Source organism: Ascaphus truei, chromosome 1 (genome assembly GCF_040206685.1).
Source record: "Ascaphus truei isolate aAscTru1 chromosome 1, aAscTru1.hap1, whole genome shotgun sequence".
NCBI lineage: Eukaryota > Metazoa > Chordata > Amphibia > Anura > Ascaphidae > Ascaphus > Ascaphus truei.
This window is the reverse complement of record NC_134483.1, coordinates 433493385-433511221: the sequence shown is the minus strand read 5'-3', so window position 1 is coordinate 433511221 and position 17837 is coordinate 433493385.

Here is a 17837-nt window from a genome sequence, read left to right as displayed (position 1 = left end):
CAAACCTTGACTAACGATCATTCTTTTTTTTGCATTGCCCCTCCACCGGGAGATAGAAGATGGTATTGGTGTGTGATCCCAGATTTTTACAGTATGTTTGATCATGGCAACTACAAAAGGAGAAAGGTAGGGTTTAATCCATATAAGATTTGTCTATCCCAATCCACATAAACATAGTGACTCATCGCTCACCTAATAGTATTAGATTTTTAACTCCCTGGTAGCTGACTCGTCAAGAAAAGAGATACCAAGTACCCCTCACACTATATCCCATTCTATCCCAATCCAGCAATGTTCCAGCGCAAGCACCAGCTTACAATAACGGCCCGACCGTCAGTGAAAACCTGATGAATGGCAACCCTTGCTTCCTATCCCCGCCAGATTACTCACACAAATTCCAGCCTGATTTCCAACCAGATAACACATACCAGCATGCTTACGTGTACCAACATGATTACCAGCTTCATCAGCTGTCAACTACAGGTGTAGCAGGCCAGATGTCACCTGTCAACTATAATGCACACTACAGGAGTGACAGTGGCTCATCTCCACCCATTTGGCAAAGTTTATAATGTAGGTAAATATAATGTACAGTACTACAGTATACTGTACTACACTATACAGTTACAGTTCAAGCTGGAGTTTAAAAAAATAAATATTTTTAAAAACAATACAGTACTGTATGTGCATCAAAACAATATGCACACAGACAAGCTATTAGCTACAGTAAGCTACAGATCGGTCCATTCTCCTGTAATCAATCGCTTTGTTCAGCATTATTGAAAATGTAGTCCTGCAATATGATTGCCTGAGCAGTTGCTACAGTAGATACAATTGGTGGACTGCCTGGGAGAGGGCATGGCTCAAGAGCCTGAGCCTATCAGAAGTTCTCATAGTACAGAACTGTTTTATTTTTTTTTTAAATCACACATGTAGGCTATTGCTTTAACTGCTGCTGCTGCTTTAATTCCCAATAAAACTATAGTTGTGTACTGTAGGCTTGCCATACAGTATCAATATTCATTAACTCCTTTTTTCCCAGAAAATAAAATTTGACATTGAGCAGCAAAAGATAAGAAGGAAGTTCTATAGAACTCTAATATCGCTTTTTTAAAACGTTGCTTGTGCATTGTGATGCTACTGTATGTTTTCATATTCAATACATTTTTACATTGTGTGATGCATGTTAATATTTTATCAATTTATTACTATTGAAAACCTTCACCTTCTTCTAGGCTTGGTCTGCTTTGCATACGGTTTATGGAAATATCTCAGACACACACCCATGGTATTTATGTACTGTTGTGAGAACTTTGATTGTAAAACTGTTCAAATGATTTCTTTGAACTACAGTATACAGTCTAATCCTGCACACCAGGTCTGGCAAAGTGAGTTGCACCCCCCACCACCCTCATAAAGCAAAATTCATTCAACAGCTTATCGACATCTCCCCTGGCCGATTCATTATTGAAAAGTCCTTCATGGGTATTTGGCCAAAATGACTTCACTACCAAAGAAGAAAAAAAAAAAAAAAAACATAAAAGGCAGAACCGTTTCTTTTTCTCTTTTCTTTTGAAGATGATTATGCATCCTTGTCCATGTCTAGAGATTGCACCATACACATACATCTTCAGTGGGTGCTTGTGCCCCGGCTTCAGAGATAGGAATCCCTTTTTGTGGAATGCAAATGTGGCAAAACTCTCAACTTCACAAAACATATTTGGACGGGCCCCAGCTTATCTGTGCCAGCACCCAGCAACGCCGATGCACGTCTGGAAACCCCCAGCGTACCTACACCAGCACCCATCAATTCCGATGCTCCTCCGGAAACCCCCAGCTTACCTGTGCCAGTACCCATCATCACTGATGCTCATCTGGAAACCCCCAGCTTACCTGCTCCAGCACCCAGCACTCCTTGCACCAGATTCAACTCTTTTGCCCGCATACTGAATGTTTTCAGTGGTGTCGACATCACTGACAACTCTACAGAGCAATACAGGGACCAAATGGAGGCCAAGATGGAGCGTCTTTTGGCAGCCATGGAGAATATGGATAGTTGCTTGGGTGGCATAGGTATTCGTATGCATAAGATTGAGAGGAACATCATGGGGATCTATTCTTTGCTTGGAGTTCCTGCCCCTGTATGTCCGATACAGGAGCAGGAGGGTTGCCTGGAGGCGCCTTATTCTCCCATGGAGGAACAGCATAACCTCCCCCCCTCCCAGCCCTTGCACCCTCTCAATCCCTGGATTTGAACTTCACGGTGCCAACACCAAACACACCATGGGCCCCCCCCCATTCTCACCCCTTCGTTCTGCAAAATACATGTATGCCCATGTGGTGGAGGAGATGACAACCCAAGTAAGGCCCCAACAGGAGGAAAGCGTCCTCCCAGACCATCTACCCCCGCCTGCTGCCAGAAGCATACCTGCTACAGCACCCAGGATTGTATAGCTCCCAGACATCATGCTGTAATGCTTTCACTCCCCACAAAGAAGACGGGAGCCTGGTACTGAGGTGGGAAAGTATATACTGCGCCACCCACAGCAGCGGAGGCACGTCTGGAGAGAGGAAAGTCAAGGTCACTGGGTCGGGATTGGAGAAGATAGATTAGTCTTGATACTTGGCGGGGTCAGAGGTTGGAGCCAGGAGAGTAGTCGGTGTCCGGGGTGCCATGGTCAAAGGTAGGAGCCAGTAGGATTGTAGTTTTGTTTGAGTGCTGTGGTCAGGGATGGAGATGTACGGAAGGTCAGAGGCAAGCCGGGGTCAGTATCCAGAGAAGGGTCCGCAGTCAAGCCAGGTCGATACACAGGAGATCAGACAGAAGCATGGTATGGCAAGATACAACACAAACACAGCAGGAACAGGGACGTGGAAACACAAGGCTACCCTAAACTATGCACAGCCAAAGAATGAAGGGAACAGATGAGCATAAATAAAGTCATGTGAACAATGAGACAGGGGGGTGGAATGAATGAGCAGCCTCTGCAGAGGCAGGGATAGGCTGGAAGGTTCAGGAGACAGGTGGAAGTGATAATTAAGGTTGACCCAATAGCAATGGAGCGGTGCACTTGTGTCACGTGTGCGCACCGCACGTGGCGGGCATGCGTCGCGAGCGGGGGGGCGAAGCCAATCTCCGTAGAAACATTGAAAGTTCTCCGTGGGCGCGTGTGCTCTGTAAAAAGCGCAGAGGTTTGTGGAGCAGCAGGTAAGGAGGGAACATGCCGCGGAGGACGTTTTCCCCGATTCCTTACACATGCTGAGAGAACTGCCCCAGAGCATCCGGGATAAATTCAAGATCAGATGTGCTGGTTTACCACAGAAATATGCCCAGTTCATCTTTAGAACACGCGTTTGTTTTGAGCTGTACAGCGAGTGGACCCACAATGTCAATTATTACGGCAATAAAGACAAGAAGGCTCTTCCTGCAAATTAAAGGAACGCAATTATGGAAAAGTGAAGCGCTGTTTTAATATTATCACTGGTATTGCTAGAAACATGAGAGACAGCATCAATTGCCTTTTGAGGCATAAAAGGGCTCTTCCCTGGAGCTCCATCGAATTGTTTGACGACTGATGTTTTTAATCTAAATACTGTAAAAGATAGTTGATTGTTTTAAATTGTTTCATTGTTTAATGTTTTTTTTTCTTTCAATTTTACAGTTTAACAATGGACTGTACTGGCAGCATGGTATAATAATTTTTTTCTATTTCTGTTTTGCATGTCTGGAGCTGGGCGAAGACACCTGGCAGGAACCCCCCCCCCCCCTCTTGGTGCAGGAAACGCTCACAACAATACTGCCAGGTAAGACACAGTGCTCCAATCCATGCATAAAAAATCCCTTCCCTCCCCCCCAAACCCCACAAAACCTAATGTAAACCTCTAGCAAAACCTAATGCTTATTGTTAGCATGCATCATTTTGTTGGATACAATTTGATTAGAGCTCCTTTTAGCCAAGGATACACAGTAACATTTTTCCCAGTTCAACATAAAATTGTTGGGGCAACACTTAGTATACTGTAGCAGAACTAATAAATACCGGTTGAATAAGTCCAGTATGTTTAGCCAATTACAATAAATCAGTTATTCTTGGCATACAGTAGATCATGCTGTAAACTCTATAGAAGATGCAGGCATACTTTAACCATAATGTACGGTGCAATTGATAATATAGAATATTGTCTCTGTCTTTCCAGACCCAGATGTCCAGGAAGCAGCCGCCATTACGAAGAAGAAAAAAGACAAGATTGTACATTTTGAAGAAGAGGCGACGTTGTATTTTTGTATTCTTTTTTCCCTTTATTCTCCTGTACAAATAAAACTTTTTATTCTTTAAATATACTTTTTTGGATGTTCATGTTTTTACTGTCTATACACTTACAGTAGTACTACTGTATACCTAAAGTTCTTTGGGCATTTCAATATATAAAAGTGTCATTGATAAAGTGTACAGAATACAGTACTGTACAATATATACAAAATATATAAATCTATAAAATAAATAAAATTAAAATATATTAAATGTGTTTTTTACTATCTAGAAACACTAACAACAGTACTGTACTACTGTCTAGCACAGTGGTTATCAAATCCAGTCCTCAAAGAACCCCCAGTGCAGGTTTTAAGCATATTCCTGCTTCAGCACAGGTGGTTCAATCAATAGAGATTGGGTTTAGCAAATACAGTACAGTTTCTAGCGACTCCGTAAGGAAATTACATACACGCATGCGCATAAATGTGATGATACACATATGCGTTTCAACCAGGTTCCAATTTGACATACCATACACGCATGCACGGAATAAATATTTTAAATTCGGAAGAAAAGGCAATGTTGTATTTTTGTATTACTCCTTTTCCCTTTATAATCCTGTACAACTACAGTACATTTAATTATTTTTGTCATCTTCTACAGTTAGAGTGTTTGTGTATGGCTAAGGAGCCTCAGAAAGGACTTATTTCCCATGTACAGTATAAACTTGTAACGGTAAACTTCAAATAGCACACACACACACACACACACACACACACACACACACACACACACACACACACACACAGAACTGTATGGCAATGAAAAAAAAGACAGGTTGAATTGCACGTAGCTTTTTAGATTTTAAGACAACAACTCGCGATCGCCCATTTGAGTTTCTTGACGGTATTGCAGACAACGCTAAAATGCCATTTTCTACACCCGTTCAAAACACTAGTAAACACGTGTCTTTACGCGGGAAAGTTTGAAGAAATCATGCGGCACGACCTGGGTATGCCCAGGAATACAAATCGTGAAATGTTCGGATAATGGCCGCTTCATCTGTAGCACAGAGAATTACACATTTCTGGAAATTGCATTCAGTTAATCTCTTTACTATTACTGTATTTTCTTCTTTTCACCATATGAATTTTTTTGTTAACGTATTTATATTACATGTGTGTTCGCTGTAATTTTATTTAAACTGTTTCACTGTATTTCGGTGATGTAATGGTGCTCAGAAGTGCGTTGGTCCGTGTGTTTGTAGTGGAAGGGAGCATAAACTGGGTAATAATTATTACATAGTAACAGTACTAAACCTTTAGGGGGGCACTAAGGTTACCCTGAAGGTTGGGGTAGGTTGCCCAAGGACACCCTCCCCTTCCTCATTGGGTTAGCCCTAGGTCATGTACTCACAATACTCAGATCTCCCAGAGCCTCCCTTCCAGAGCGTGCAGCTGTAGCAGGATAAAGAGTCCAAGAGCAAAAGTGTGCAGCGCACAGCAATAAGTAGAAAGAGCAGGTCTGGCAAACGAATCCTTTATTGACAAGCCATAAAATAGAGGGCTGCAACCCTTCTACGCATTTCGTGCTAGTGCACTTTATCAAGAAGTGCCATACACGGTGTAACAAACATTTTAAATACAGCTGACTGCCGTTTTTCGCACCAAACAGTGATGTCACGAAACGTCACTAGCCAATGAAAATCGCGCCTGTCGCGCATGCATCCCGCGGGTAAGCACTGAAGGACTCCCTGCCCATACCAGCTGTCTCACAGTCTCGGGGAGACACGCCCCGCTTGGGAGCTCACCCGATGTAAAGACACACCCCTGGCAGTGGCAAAAGAAACTCCCCAGTCTCGCCGTCTGGCGCATGCGCAGACAAGCAGCTAAGCAAATAAATACTGAGTACCCCCGTTCTGGCTAAACAAGAAGTGAATATATACCACCATAACAATTATAGCTCCATTCATGACGCTATTGCACGCCAACCCACCAGATGACAAAGCAAATCGTGGAGGTAGTGCTACCAGAGTCACTTCACAGTTGCTTAAAAATGATAAGGAATGGAAATAAAAATAAAAGGTAAATAAATACATAGAAAGATATATATACACACACCAAAACGGGGAAATCACATTAGGTAGTCAGTAACACAATATTTTTAAAACTACACACATTAAACAATTTATTAATTACAAAAAGCTAGAAAAGCAATTTAAAAAGTATAAAGTGTATTCTTATACCCGTAAAAAAACAAATGTGCGCCCCCTTGTTGAGATGGAGGTCATGACAAATATATAAAGCATCTATTTATAAAGCATATTATGTGGAGTGTCCTTGAGGAGATATTAAGCATACATAACTATAGTTGTACACCATAGGTGATGCTATGAGAGCTATAGTTATGTATGCTTAATATCTCCTCAAGGGCACTCCACATAATATGCTTTATAAATAGATGCTTTATATATTTGTCATGACCTCCATCTCAACAATAATAAATAAAGTAATTAATAAATAGTTTTGTGTGTGTAGTTTTAAAAAGATATTGTGTTACTGACTGCCTAATGTGATTTCCCCGTTTTGGTGTGTGTATATATATCTTTCTATGTATTTATTTACCTTTTATTTTTATTTCCATTCCTTATCATTTTATAGCAACTGTGAAGTGACTTTGGTAGCACTACCTCCACGATTTGCTTTGTCATCTGGTGGGTTGGCGTGCAATAGCGTCATGAATGGAGCTATAATTGTTATGGTGGTATATATTCACTTCTTGTTTAGCCAGAACGGGGGAACTCAGTATTTATTTGCTTAGCTGCTTGTCTGCGCAGGCGAGACTGGGGAGTTTCTTTTGCCACTGCCAGGGGTGTGTCTTTACATCGGGTGAGCTCCCAAGCGTGGCGTGTCTCCCTGAGACTGTGAGACAGCTGGTATGGGCAGGGAGTCCTTCAGTGCTTAGCCACGGGATGCATGCGCGACAGGCGCGATTTTCATTGGCTAGTGACGTTTCGTAACGTCACTGTTTGGCGCGAAAAAAGGCAGTCAGCTGTATTTAAAATGTTTGTTAGCACCGTGTATGGCACTTCTTGATAAAGTGCACTAGCACGAAATGCGTAGAAGGGTTGCAGCCCTCTATTTTATGGCTTGTCAATAAAGGATTCGTTTGCCAGACCTGCTCTTTCTACTTATTGCTGTGCGCTGCACACTTTTGCTCTTTCACTGTATTTCAAAGCATATTTACTAAGTATCATCCACTGTGGTGCCCTTTAAATTTCACTAACAATCTTTAGAGCACGTTTCATTCTTAAATGTTAACGATCCAACAGAACTGGAACTCTAAAATAAGATAAATCTTGTGCTGTTTTTTCCTCTGGTTTATCTCCTTTTTGAAGTGCTGTGCAAATATGTACAGCCATGAATGACTTGATACAGGTGTAGAAGACTACGTCACTGTTACACAACACGCTATATCATCAGTATGGATGAGTAATTTTAAGTCCAGATCCTCCTTTCCAGAGAACAAATGTGATATATAAATACTATAGGTTGTGTTTTGTGGGAAGAATAGTGCCTAGTGATGTCACAATTGGATCACCAGATACACAGAAATATGACATAATAAACCTCTCAAAATAAATAATTTGGAGTTAATTGCATAACTCAAGGTGGTAAAAAGGGTTAACACATGATTCCAGAGTTTGTCCTTGCCCTTGTAGAGGTCCTTCAGTGTGCAGAGTCCGTTGTAGGTAGTAATCAGTAGTAGAAAGGTAATGAAATAACTGAGCACTACCAGTATACAGCAAGTAGAAAACATATACAAAATAACCATTAATATTTTATATATAGATATATATACATATATAGATATATATACATATATATATATACACACACACACACACACTAAATAACTTGAATTTTGTTTTCTATTAATATATTTTTTAATTATAAACAAAATTAATTGAAAAGCATTGATCTATAAATACATATATGAAAATAATACATCAAAGGTATATTGAAAATCAAATATTTTTTAATAACAAATTATATATATTGTGATGTTTCAGTCACAGCGTATGATCTTATGTCCAGATCAAAGGCAGGGAAACTTAGCGTTTGTGCACAGGAGGGTTTATTTCAAAGGTACAAGTCAGGAACAGGATTAATTCATAACACAAAATATAAATAAAATAAGTAACTCCTTTCAGGAGTTCTGACGTATACAGCTTAGTCCCTAAATCACAGTGGGAGAACTAACCTATTTCCCCACATTACACTCTGTACCTGCAGCTTTCCACTTGCAGTCTCTTACAGGGCTGTCTGTGTATGTGTGTCTTCAGATCAACACTACAGCAGCAGGAAAATGTCTTTCCTTTTACCTTGAAGCTCATTAATTAAGGCTCAGGTGAGAGGGAAGGGAACACACCCTGGAAGGTGCTGGGTCCTATGTACCTTCCCCTCAAACACCTCCTGCTTTAGCACATCACAATATATAATATATATATAGAGAGGGAGTGAGAGCTAAAGCGAGAGCGAGAGTCAAATAAACACATGGGTTTGTAATCAACAACAGGTGCAGATTTAATTTGAATGAATAAGCACATCTATAAAGATGAAAAACAGGAGAATTTTTTTTATATACTAAATCTCTTAGATAAGATAATCCCAAACTCATATGTGGTAATTTGGAAATAAGTAACCCCTAAAGACAAGATGTTTATGTCTATATCAAGTGATTGCAACTATGACTAGAGAAATACACCCACTATCTCATTGCAAAATGTGCAAAGTGCGGTATCAAGAAAGTCCAAACAGGATACATATAGACACAAAAGGAAAAAACAAGGTGAAGGAAGAGAGGGGGGGGGCGGGGGGTGTGGAGGGGCGGGAGGGGGAAAAGGGGGTTGAACATCAGTGGAAGAGTAAGGGAAAAGATAGAGGGACAAACAGGTTACCAATCAGAAGGAACATAGATATCAATATATATCCTCGAGTATAATATGTCAGAGCTTACCGAGATATTCAAGCATACTGTAATATAAATGTACTATACGGTTTATAATGTTCATAAGAAATTACCAAGGTCCCAGTCGGTATTCAAACCAAGTGGGATCTTGGTTTTCAACATAAAAATCCAATAAGCTTCCCTCTTTTCACACCTTCTGATACGATCACTCCCTCTAACAAATGGAGGGATAGGCTCAATACCTTTGAAATGTAGGTGATTGACATCTCCCTTGTCGCAAAATGTGAAATGTTTGGAAATTGGATGGTTAACGTCCTGTTTGGAGCTGAATCTCACATGCTCCATGATTCTAAATAAGAGTTTTACCCTGACCGGAACTTAGCTCAAAATCCTCAAAATCAAAATCCTCCCAAATCGGCGTGAAGTTCCACACGCCACCGCTCCCTTCTCTTCTGAAAACGTGGACTTTTTTTGACCAGGGCTTAGTACCAAACTCATGGAACTAAAATTGGCTTGTAGCTCCAGCTCCAAATGCTACGTTCGATTATTAGAACTTGAGCGCTAAAAACGGGACTTAGAATCTGGCGAGCAGACTTTACTGGCTTGAAATCTAAGTCGGTTGTTCTGCTTTTCGCGTAAGAGCATCTTTGAAAAGCCCGCCCGCACTTTTAACGCTGGAAATCTCAAACCTGATTGGCTCAGAGGTTTCTTACAGTAGAGCTCAACCCTGTTATAGCGCAATCCGCTATAATGCGGATCTGCTTATAATGCGGTTTGAGCATGGACCCGAATTTAAAAAACAAAAAAATTAGATTAAAAAAAAAAAAAATTGCACACTGCACACTGCACACTGCACACTGCACACACTCACAGCACACTACACACACTCACAGCACAAGCACACACTGCACACACTCACAGCATACTGCACACACTCACAGCACACTGCACACACTCACTGCACACTGCACACACTCACAGCACACACTCACAGAACACTGCACACACTCACAGCACACTGCACACACTGCACACTCTCACAGCACACTGCACACACTGCACACACTCACAGCACACTGCACACACCACACATACATCACACACCACACTCATACCACACACCCACACCCACTCACACCACACTTACACCACACTTACACCACACTCACACCACACAAACCCCTCCCACTCTCCCTCCCTACGTTTGGTGTCGGCTGCTGAGATAAGAGCAGTGTTGGCATCGGGAGGGGGGGAGTGTCGGAGCAGAGCTGGCATCGGGAGGGGGGGAGTGTCGGAGCAGAGCTGGCATCGGGAGGGGGGGAGTGTCGGAGCGGAGCTGGCATCGGGAGGGGGGGTGTCGGAGCAGAGCTGGCATCGGGAGGGGGGTGTCGGAGCGGAGCTACCGGAGCTGGCTGGGGGGTTGCTTGGAGTGGTTCTGGCGGGGGGTTGGAGCAGAGATGGCGGGCTGGCGGGGGGGCGGAGCGGAGCTGGCGGGTCGGAGTGGAGTTGGCTGGGGGGGTTGCTTGGAGTGGGGCTGGCAGGGGGGATTGATCGGAGCGTGGCTGATGGGGGGGCGGATCGGTGTGGACTACTGGGGGAAGTGAGGCTGCTAGAAGAAGTTACCATGGCTGCTTGGGGACATGAAGGGCTGCCGGCCACCTCTTCCCTCTCTCCTCTCTCCTCCAGATCGGGCACGCGGCGGCCATTTTTTTTAAATTAGCGCGGTCGGATCGGGTGGTCTCCGAGGACCTTGCTATAATGGAGTTGGGCTGTATTTGGAGATTCATTCACAAAATTCTACAGCCAACCAGCGCGTGGAAACTTTCCCAGTAGCCAATCAGAGCAAGCCGGTCTAGAAAGCCGAGTCAGTGGGAAATCTGAAATTGCAAAGGGACATACGCATATTTGTCACCTCTGTCCCTAGCTATCTCATGCCACCCACTGGGTCAGGCTCCTCCAGGTCTGGCAGAACAAATGGCAGCCCGGACGACTGCCATTGTTCCCAGGACGTGGGTACTTGAGCCCTTCTCTGCTACCCAAATAGCTTTCACACCTCTGGCATCCTCTGGCTACTTTGAACTCTGATGTCCACTAGAATTACTGACACCAACTTGGTAGCCCTGATAGTCTGTGTGGGTATTGGTTATAAAAGTCCCGGCTCATATACAGTGCACAGCAGTACATAACAGCACTATTACAGTATTAAATAAAACACACTTTTAATACTTTCCGAAGTCTCTGGGTATGAGGTATAACATTGAAAGCTTAGTATTTCTACTAGCCTTTATTCCACACACAGTGACACAGGGGTGGTGCCTACTGAATCTATATAAAATGCAGCACTTCCTCTATTTAGTGGTGTGTGCCTCACCACCTGAGTGAGGTGAGTCTGTCCAGCAACCTGTCAGGGCTCTGGCAGTGTTTGTGGCCCTTCCTCAAGGGAGTGATGTGGAAGACTATACCTCTTACTTCATTAGGGAGTAAGGGAAGAGCTAGACCTGCTTTCAGTGCCCTTGCCTGGGAGTGTACGGTCAGGGACTTCCTTTGGGTTGGCAACCTGAGATGAGTGGCTAGACGACCAGTCACTATGATGGGCGGCTGTCCATGTGTGATGACAATAAAGGATGCCAAAGAAAGAGATCGCTTCTCTCCTGATTGTGAAGTCACTTGGGAAGAAGGTGCACATGGAGGTTCTCTTTCAGAGACTCCTCCCTACTACGCTGGGGGGTCTGGAAGAGATGGAGGCGCTGTACCATGAGTGAGTATAACTCAGCAATACCTCATAAGTCAGTCCTGATGCCATTCCCCATAATACCATCAAGCGGGAGACTCAGGAGTCCTGTAAGCGAGCAGGTCCACCACACTAGTATGCCATGTAACAGGGGTAAGAGCCCACATAGGGGGGGCAATATGAGATTGGCCTGGGCAAACACCGTTACACTTATATATGGTTGGAGAACCCATGAACCCCAATATGGGTTCTGGGCAATATGGGCATTAACTGGGTGGACCCAGCTTATTAAGACTTTTAATTACGGGGACCATTGATTGAGCAAGCAGAGAGATAAAAATAAATTGCGTTTATTCACCTAATGAACGTACACAACTATGTACACAACTAAAAATACAGTAAAAAACACACTTACTTTGGAAACTGTGATAACAAAACGAATTGTTAGTAATTGCAAACACACAGCAAAATAATTCCTGGCCACTTTTCCTTCCTGTGGCCTCTTGCTGTTGAATTCTGGTCACTTATCCTCTGAGAAATGTATACGATTTACTCAGAGCTGGAACTTCTCAAAGGAACTGAATCTCAGGTGAATCACACAAGATGGAATTGATGAAACTCTTAGATGGAACTCTTAAAACTGACGAATCTGACCTGTGTCAGGGCTTTTCAAACCTCTGGTGTCCAGGTCCCAGAAAACCTGCAGCCCAATCAAAAAACCTTAGCAACCTCCTAGCGACCAAACTAAAACACTCATATAGGGCTTCCCACCCCTGAGCCTTTTCCCCGGGCAGATGAAATATCCCCCTCTGCCTCTTCACGCCCCCACGGTGCGAGGCTGCACAGCGGCTGGCTGTTTAGCAAAGGGTGTTAGGTTTCTCTGTGTCAGGCCAGGATATGGGTGCTCTATAATAATGGCAGGGCCCATCTAGCCTAACACCTAGGCATTTCTGAGCACTTTCAAGTATGGTCCCTGGACAGACACAGCGGAGTCAAGCATGGTAACCATTTGTGCCTTCCAGAATCCATGACTTAGAAAGTCCTCAGCTCATATACAGGTCAGCAATATCTATACATATTAAACTATTCCCGTTTAATAAAAGATGTGGTGCCCTGTCTGCTGTGTGCAAAAAGTGGAGTTCGTATTCTGGTGTCAGGTCATGGAGCATCCTTATTGGCACACATTAGACAAATACTTTAAAACGCTTAAAACACTGCAAATCTGCTCAGCTTCATAACCTTAGCATGAGCACCTTCCTGAGCCCCTACTCTAGGCTCAGGATACCTGGGCATGTACAGTATGTGGGTACCTCTGCTATACTGGGGAGCCCCTTGCTATACTAAGGACTCTGTGTATACCTGCAGATATCTTTTAACCCCTTCATACCCATTTACCTTGTCTGGAGGATGCTGCAGCAGGGACTCTGGCGGTGAGTCGTAAGAGCGTTTTCGTTGTACGAGGTTGGCGGAGTAATGCACTTAGCTGTATCAGAGGATATCACTCAATCTCCGTATACAACTTTTGGGGTATCCCATAACCCGGAACCCCGCTACATAGATGCATTCTGCAAAGACTTTCTCCACCAAACCCACCTGGAAATTTACAGCCTTGAAATCTCCCAATCCCAGCATCCCCGGAAAGGAAAAAAATCACATAATTCTTTGATGTCGCAAAATCAGTATACAGTTGCAGTAATACATTTTTGACATCGGGGTCCCAGAGGTGAAACTAGGACCCTAACACACGGGTCAGGGTTTACCAAGTGGGCTTGACCTTTATTATATGCTGGGTTAACCCCTTTACCGCCACACCCCGTTAACTTAGGGTCCCTTAATAGTCACAGGAACACTTTCCACCCCATTGCCCTATTTACCTTTCTGGGCTATGTTGAAGCAGGGAACCCTAGTGGTGAGTCGCACAAGCCTTTTCATGGAGATATATTGCCAGGACAATGTGCCTATATGTATCCCAGACGGACCCCAACTACCTAGGCACATTCTGACAATTCCTCCACAAACCCCCCCCCCCCTTGAAACTCAAGCCCTAGCAATCCCTGCTTGCTAGCATCCCTAGAAAGGTAAAAAACATAACGATACTTTATTACCGCATTTTACAGGTTATGCATATACAGTTACTTAGTTCAAGAGCTGACTCTTCGTGACCCCTTGTTTTGGATCAGGGGTAACCAAAACAGGGCTTAACCTTTATTAAGAGCCTGGTTACCCCCTCACCGCTACAATTGGTTTTAACAAATCTATGGCCAATCCACAGACGTAACATACATACATACATACAGTACATACAAACGTATACATAAATATGAACATAAAGCAGATAATTTCAACCACTACAAAGTATAGTGGGGTCTTACGGAGCTATGCTCCCATATAGTTAGGTAGGACAGGCACTTAGTACCTATAGTATAGTGGTCTATAACTATCACTTATATGTTTTGTAAAATTAAACTCCAGGGTGAAATACTGTACAATCAGACCTGGGCCACTAAACCTCTCAATCAGAGGTAAATGGATGGGTGCAATTGATAAAATACTGCAGTTAAACTGTAAGAGTGTGTACATAGCCTAAATGATAATGGTCACAAATTATTCAATAGTAGCTAACTATTGTAATGATGCACATTCATTTAAAATGTAGTCCAGAATATATAATCAGTGGTGGACTAACACAGCAAAGTCAGCTACAGTTTTCAGCCTCTTAGACTGGCATTGCTTAATCAGATTCACAATTAGTGATTGTTGGGGCAGTATAGCATGTCAGCAGGATAAAAAGACATGTTAATTGTGCTCCTATGCACTGTACCTCCACCGTGTCCCCCAACGGTATATCTGATCCACCCGAATGATCCGGGTGTAGCAATGAAGAGCTATCTTTGCCTGTCAAATCATAGGACCGCAGCTAATGGTCGGCACAGAGGTAATAGTGCCGTTGGTAAATACGTTAGAACCGACAAACACTACCTTCGATAATAGTAACCTATGGGAGACCAGGAGCATACTATGTAACGGTACACAAATAGTGAGGTGGCAAAAATGTCCTACATATTCCTGATCTTATTTGCATTAAGATCAAGCAGCATGTCCTAACTAACTAGGAATAGGCACACAAATTGTGTATTAGCCTAGAGCAATGCCGTCTTAATGCATGGGCACGCTGGGCAGTTGCCCGGGGGCCACACGAGCATAGGGGCCCCATGCTCATCTATGCACAGACCAAAATGTAACACTAATTTTCCGATCACCCGCCTCAACATTCAAATCTCCCGCTAACTCGTTAGAAATTCCTGTGAGTGGTTGTGTAGGCAGGGCCCAGTGCACTGCTTTGCCTGGGGGCCTATAATGCTGTTAAGACGGCCCTGGCCAAGAGGCATGGCTACAATTGCCATATCAAGTTACAGTAAATCCTCTCAGTATCTTTTTCTGCTTACATTTGTAACAAACATTTGCGGACTATTTAAAATTTCCCACCCCCTGTGCATCTGTGTCGTGACGTCAGCATGCATGTACCTCCTGAAATACATTTCACGTCATCAACCTTTTTCAGAGGTGGACCCGCCCAGTCAGCGTTGGAAACATTTCTAGGTATGTGATTTCTATGGAAACGGGGTGAATATTAACCCCCTATCATTGCTGGACTAGATGATATGTTAAGAATTACAGGTAATGATGCCTGTTCAAATTAATTTCTTTGTGAGAAGCTAATTGTGTTCATATGATGAAAGCTACAAGTTGAGATTCATTACAAGACGCATGATCGTATAAACGCAAATTTCACACCAGCATGTTTTACAGATCTAATAGGGCTGCATCAGACATATGCATTATGTGGTACAATATGTTACGACTTCATCAGGAGTATCCATGGACTGGATGTATTTTGTAAAAGTTCGAAGATCCAAAGGTGGTGGGCACACTCCAATTTTGTTTAAAATGGGGCTATAGTCAGTGTTCAAACAGGGGAGTGGAAATCCAAACAGAAAACACTCTTTACGTTTCAATAAGAATCTGAGTCTTAAATGTTTTTGCACCTGATGAATGGATCTCCCAAAGCATTGCATTATGTCCAACTATTTAAAGGACTTTAAAATGTCTGTCTGACTATTGATATACTTGTTGAGTGACCCAAAACTCTGGTACTTATTGTCATTTGTACTGTATAAGCAAAGTTTCAGTTATACCGAGAATAACAATGTAATCGGATCCTATAGGCAGCTATAGAAAATTTCAATTACAACGGGTTATCTCAGTTTACTGAGTTATGTTTACCAAAGGTACAGTACGAATACAATGGAAACCGAGTCCAATGTAAGGCAGCTGATACATCCAAAAATAAAGTAAAGAAAAGTTTGTTGAGCATGTACTGTACAGTAACTTTATCAATTGCACGATAACAGGTGGAAAACAGCAGCAATCTGGTAATATTTTGATAGAATACACATTAAACTACTACAAATATTGACATTTTTAAAACCTCATATTATATAAAAAGAAGGTAAACATTTATTTAAATCTACTATGTTTTGGACTAAAAAAATATACTAAGGATACACTGAAATTGAGTTGTGTGAACTTGACGTTTTTCAGATGTTTTTGTGTGAATTTTTGGGAAATGTTGCTATTTTATAAAGTTTCACAGGTGTTTTTATACAAACATATACATACAGTTTAAATTGTCATTTTTGATTTGTCAAAATGGAAGAATGTTAACAAAAAAATTGCCACTTTTTTAATTGATTTTTACTTAATTGCTTTAACAATGCAGTCACTTGAAGCAATGTGACTTGCACATTAGTTAAGTGCCCCCTGCAAAAGCATTGTGCCGATCTTTGCCATTTTAACAAAAAAGGCAAAATTCTTTGCATTTGTAAATACGGAATGAATCAAACAGATAATATTTACAAACATATTATTTTTTATTGTGTAGATCAAAAATGATAGCGGATTTAGGAGAATCCGCATAATCCGTGCATCGTATCTTGACAAATTCTCCCATCTCTACAGATTTGCATTTACACTAAACATACTGTAAGTCAATATAAGCATTTATTTGGGTGATTGACTGAGCCAGTGAAGCAAATACATCAACTAGACATTAAGGACTGTCATGGTAGACCAAGCTTATTAACACTTTACCATCTGGATCCATTGATTGAATAAAGCATGAAATAAAATAAATTGCTTTTATTCACATAAAGAACACACAGCTTGAATTACAAAATTATCACGAATAAACACTTACTAAAATGGGGTCAAATGAAATAAAATGTCCACAGAACAAAATCCACAGAAATTACGTCTCTAGGCAGAAATTCCCAAACGTGGGGTTGCTGCACAAAAAGAGCTGAGTAACAGTCCTTGGCTAGGGGCGCTAGCGGCAACCCCTGTTTTTTCACCAAAATTAATATGTTCATTTCCCCCAATGCAGGATTAATTACCCAATCCTTAGATGACTCTTAGATGGAACTGATGGAACTAACTTTTTAACTGACTGCATGACTTTTTAAAACATCCTCATGTCCCATCTTTTCAGTCTGCAGCAAATCACTGCGTGGGAACCAGTTATCCCACCTATTGCAAGGTTTGCCAGGCACTACAAAAACTGGCACAAAGCCTGAGTATCGTAACTGAGCATGTGCAATAAAAATGTCATCTTCCCCCCACTGGCCACGGGCCCCTTAGCATATGCCATCCTGTTTTCTTAATGAATGCTGCTCAGTCTAGCTAGGCCAAATGGACCCTTTGATCTAGTAGCCATAAGCTCCCATTTGAACAAATGCTCTCACCTCTATTTCTTTGAAGCGCAGAGGTTTCCTGCTAAGCATTTCAAAACCCAGGATTACATACCCTAAGTGTCATCTCCTGTC